The sequence below is a fragment of the Helianthus annuus genome, chromosome 3 (genome assembly GCF_002127325.2).
Source record: "Helianthus annuus cultivar XRQ/B chromosome 3, HanXRQr2.0-SUNRISE, whole genome shotgun sequence".
Lineage (NCBI taxonomy): Eukaryota > Viridiplantae > Streptophyta > Magnoliopsida > Asterales > Asteraceae > Helianthus > Helianthus annuus.
This window is the reverse complement of record NC_035435.2, coordinates 153,642,960-153,648,942: the sequence shown is the minus strand read 5'-3', so window position 1 is coordinate 153,648,942 and position 5,983 is coordinate 153,642,960.

Sequence of the window (5,983 nt, the reverse complement as noted above, 5' to 3'; positions counted from 1 at the left end):
TCACCTTATGTCCGAGAAATGGGTTTCAGTTTCGTGCATATTTCCAAAACTTCCCCAAGACCACATCATTGTCTTTATTTTAATAATTACCCTCCCAAGGAGATCTCTTCCTTTTTCTTTTAACGTTGGTACCCATACATATTGGCAACATGTACCTGGGGTTAATTTGCCTATTTGCATCTTTACCTGCCTTAGCATTCATCCTATTCTGCATTCACGGATCATCCTCCTCCGACACTTATGTTTACCTTGCACATACAAAACCGTCAGTTTCTTTATACGTATACATAAGTACATACTTACATTAGCCTGTACCTTTAGATCTTGATCGAGTCTTAGATTGTACGGATTTCTTATCTCAAGAGCACACAAGTTTGAGTTCAAGTACTTACCTTCTCGTACTTGATTCTCTCAAACCAAGGCTCTGATACCAACTTGTAACGCCCTAACATGTTTTAACCGGAAAGACGCAGCGGAAATTCGTACCATAAAATTTCTTACATTACAAACATCTTGACCTACTTGAAAGTTTGTTTTAATATGTATCTTTTACAAAATAAGGTATAAGTCCTATTTGCTAAAGCACATACTCTATGTTTCCCGTACAATCTATCTTGTGACTCGGTCTTCGATCTCTATTCTTTCTGATAACCGCCCGGGATTCGTACAACCTGCATTCACCACATACATTCATAACATTAGTACACCAAAACATAAACAAGGTTCAATCTCGTACACTTCCCATTTCGTTATCTTTCCCAACTTTAAGCATTTTATCTGTGTATCCATATCCTGGTGAGGTTTCAATAACGTACCTGCATTACTTTTCATCCTCAAAGCACACTATTAATAATGTAATACTCGACGTATATAAATCATGCATACATACTTTCTTACATGCATACATACACATCTACATACGTACATACCCTCCTATATCCCTACGTACATGTATATATTCATACATACCATATACACATCTACATACGCACACACATCACTACGCCTCTACATACGTACATACACACATACGTATATTCACATATACATAAATACACGTCAACATACTTACATACATTACTACGTCATACATATGTACTTATACCCTTATGTACTCGTTCAAGATCCTACGTACCTCCTATATATCCATACATTAATTACATGGTACTTAGACTTAGATTCATAGCCCCTAGACATCTAAGGAACGATCAAAATCATGTTTGGGAGGCCCGTCGTGGTCCACGAATGATAAACCGAAGCCTACTATACCCAAATCAACTTAGATAACATTTTTCAGGTTTTTGAACATGGGGAGGCCGTCGGCGACGGCCCTAGGGGCGTCGGCGACGGCCCTTGCAAATACCCGTAGCCCAAAACTCCCGTAGACAGTCAAATAGCCCGTCAGCCAAAAACTGACTTTCCAGGGCCCGTCGGCGACGCCCCCATGCCCGTCGGCGACGCCCTCTAGAAAATGCATTTTTCTGCAGCTTCGTTTCGTCGTCCGTACGCACTAAAACGTGCATAACTTTTGAACCGTTTACCCGTTTAACCTCCCGTTTCTTCCTACATGCTTGTAAATTCACATTCTATCATATGGACTTGAAATCCCATATCCGAATTAAGGAAATTCTTAACTTATGAACTATCGTCTTATTATTCATTTATGACTTGTTTGACCCGTTCATATTTCATCAAACAACACATTCGATTTAGCCCAAAACTTACAAGAACGTTATAGCTATAAAACCTTTACATTATCCTTACTTCCACTCACCCATTAACGTGCTTATGCCCAATCCTACCCGTTACCCGGTTACTATTCCGTAGACATTTCTTATTCTTCATTTCATTATAACATCAAGACCTCATTTTTGACCCATTACATCTACTTAGCGAAATCGTTGGTTTCATACAACCCATCCATTATTTGTCTCAACCATTATGCTTAATTAACTAGAACATAACCTTACTTAACAAACTAAGAAGTGATTCAGAAATCACTTACCTTGTGCATCCGTGTTCGTAACCGCTTCCTTGCCTCATCTTGATCCGTTTGCCTTCCATGCTTGGTCCATGCTAGTTTGGTTCCTATTCTTTCATGTCGTCATGCCATAATAATGTTAGTATTCATGCCCATTCAATTTGACACACATTTACCAACTATTACTAACATTGACTTTCATTAGTCAAATCTAACTAGCATAAGGCATATACCCAAGATCACATCTTCTCATACTCGTATCATGTTAAGCTATACTAATGGCACTATATACATTTCATATTCATCATGCAATATGTTTTTAAGAAAATGATTCATCAAGTTACATCGTGCTCATATACAACCAAATCAATATAAACTAAAGGTCTCATGATCCTACAATTGTCATCCACATTCAAAGCTAGTAGTTAGCATAATCCCTACATCATTCTTCACTAGTAAGCCCATAAACTACCCGTTTAGTGCACATCCATATCCAAATTACCATTTCGTCACTAATCCGACATATGATATGCACATCACCATTCAAGCATAGAGTGCAAATTCTTAATTCATAATTCAACCCAATTCATACCACCAACTATCCCATCTTACAAAATCCTTCTTAAATATATCTTCTCATGTTTAATTATCATCAATCACGTTATTATCCAACTCTACACATGTTCATCCATTATATAGCGTATAATTTCACATGTTAGCTTATACTAAGCATTTCATCAAACACTTGGTGTGCGTACACCCTTTAATGCACAATGTACAACTAATTTATGTATATTCATCCTAGCTTATTCATAATTAATCAAATTTTCTTACTAATCAACAAGTATCATTCATACATAAACATCAAACATATCAAACGCCACATTTCTTTTAATTCATCTAACAAGAATTTATCATACACAACATAGTACATCATTATTGAACAAGAATTGGACATGGATGATATATCAATGTCGCCATCTTCACCATCACAAATGGGTTTCATCTTAGAACATCAAATTAGCCGAAATCATACATAATATATGTTTTATATAGCGATTCTAACACCTAATCATGCTTAATTCCATACTACTTCGTGGATTAATCAATAACCCACTTCATGCAAGATCAACAAATCACAAAATTTAACTTACTTGATTGTGAAGAACACATAAGAGATCGAAAATCTTGATACATGCATCCTATACATCTTCAATTTCCTCATCAATTGGCTGATCATCATGAACTAGGGTTTTCCCCTTGTTCTTCTTTTGCATGGGCGACACACTCACACACATCAGTGTGTGAGTTTTGTGTTTTAATTGATTTTTATTTATTTCATCTTTCATAATGCCCAAAATAGTCCCTCAAGTTTGATAATAAAACATAATTTGCACATCATTCTTATTTCCTTAGCTTTTTACCTTTCCCTTAACTAGATTAATTAACCTAGTTACTTATTTCATGATATATCCTAAAGGGACGTACAACAATATAAACATTCGGGTTTTGGGGTGTTACACTTACGCTTATTTCGTAAGTCAATATGCCTTAAAGAGGTTGTGGCATCAGTAGGATACCTTCCGTGATGCCCGTAACGAGTTTAAGTTAATATTACGCCCCGTAGGGGTTTTCCGGTCATTTTAAAGACTTTTAAAGAGCTTTTCGAGTTCTACAGGAAATCTGAGTTTCCTGATCAGTTTATAAAGTCTAAAATACTTTATTTAATATTTGAAATCAGTAGCAACTGGAATCGGGTCAAAAGACCTTGTAGAACTCAAGTTTTGGCCGAAAAGGGCATATTCGGTATTTACTGAACCGTAGCCATAACCGCAGGTTATGAGCAAGGTAAAAATTATTAAAAATCTTTAAAATTCCAAAAATATTATTTTATAACAGTGGGTAAAAGTTTTGGTGACGAAATCTTGGTTTAGATGGGCGTTATGCTAATTGCGCCGTTTATTACAAAAGTTTACTTTAATCGCGCTATTTAGCATAACTCTCATTCTAGACCTCGGATTGGCGTGAAACTTTAAGGACATGCTTATAATTTAGTGAGCAAGGTTATGGTCCGTTCACGTGTCCGAAATACTCGTTTTATTTTTAAAAGGCCGTTACGGTCAACTTTTAGGCGATTAACGGAAATGTGAAAAAGACTCGGACAAATCATGAACCGGTCACAGAGGCTTATACCACCATGTAACCTGGTCCTAAGAGAGTCCTAAGGCATATCTATACCTCACTAAAACGGGTCAGAACTGAAGTCAAAGCAAAAGTCAAACTTTTACGACATTCGGCTCCGAACCGTGTTAATATAGTAAATGGTCGATTCAAACGAGCGTAAACAAGTTTATATACTTAATATCATGTTTTATGAGTGTCACAACAGGTTTCATAACATATACATTACAGATTATGTATAAAACGGCAAAATAGCTTTCTGTTGACTTTTTAAGTGCACGTTTGACTCGACATTTGACATAGTTAGAATGGTGATCAGAGGGAACCCTTTTAGGGGTTTGTTACCCACATAAATACCAACTCAAAACTATTTTTGATCCGACAATTCACTGGACCATTTGTGAATTATCGTTATGACAACCGTTAGTTACGACGGTTGAGTTTACAAGCTAATTCTATGGAAATACAAGACCGAAATGGATTTGGACGACTTACAGAGGTTGTGCCTTGCTTAGAGAGCAGGAAGGAATGCTTGAGAGCTTCTTAGAATGATCAGTTGAGTGTTTTTGAGTTGTGTGAATGTTATGAGCCAAATGTGGCTATTTATAGTGAAGCATAGCACACAAGATCATCACACAACACCTACAACAGGTCATGGATGATGGGCAGGTGTCCCATAGAGCTATGGGTCGAGTATAGGGTGCCCATGCCTCATTTATTGGCGTTTTGATCATTCACAAGCTCAAAAGGCAAGAAACTACAAACATTCTGCATCTGGACGTCTAATGCGGCCCGCATGGGAGTTCCCATACATTTGTACGCGGGTCGCCTGAGATTCAAATATCAGGCGAGTAAAAGAGGTGGCTCGCGGCCCACCTCAACTTAACCCGAAACTTCACGCGGGTCGCGAGAGGTTAGATTTCCACAATTTTTAAATCTTTTGTAATGATTATCAGAATCTGGTAATTAATAACGAAATCTTTCGTAATGATTTACCTGACCTTTCGAGTTTGAAGGGGTAACTTTGCGGTTTGGCCCTCGGTTAATTACAACTAAGGACCTCGTGTTATTTACCCGTTTTGTTAAGTCCCCATTTAGTTTATTAATTATTCAGAAAGTCTTAACTTTCATTGTTGACGCTTTTAACCCTTCTTATACGAATTCGATCATAACTTTCTCGTTTTAAAACGGAACTTCGCGAAATTTACACAGTATGTTCTAGTGAGCGTATAATACTGTTACAAAGCCTCGGGAGCGTTAAAGGGTCACTCAGAGGTATAATTAAACATGTTGACACAGTTAACCCCTGTAGCTTGTAATCTCTCACTTTCTTCCGCGTTTCGCTTCTGTACGATCTGTGATTTATTCGTTTGAAGGTACAAGCACCATTTAGGGTTACCATACAGTATATTTACCCTTTGTTGATATTTATAACCCTCGAATTTACATACTTTCAAGGTTTGTCAAGATTAGTCCTTTATTTAATATCAATGCCACGTGTAAACTAATGACACGTGTTAACACATTATTGGACAAAAATTCGAGGTGTTACATCCTCACCCCCTTAAAATAAATCTCGACCCGAGATTTACTCAAATAAATAGGGGTATTTTTATTTCATTGTGTCTTCGACTTCCCACGTATATTCGGGACCTCTACGAGCATCCCATTTGACCTTTACAATCGGTACGTGCTTTCTTCGAAGCTTCTTCACCTGTCGATCTTCAATCGACAAAGGTTTTTCTACAAACTTTAAGCTCTCATCTATATGCACATCTGTGTGTGGAATCACCAATGATTCATCGGCGAAGCACTTTTTGA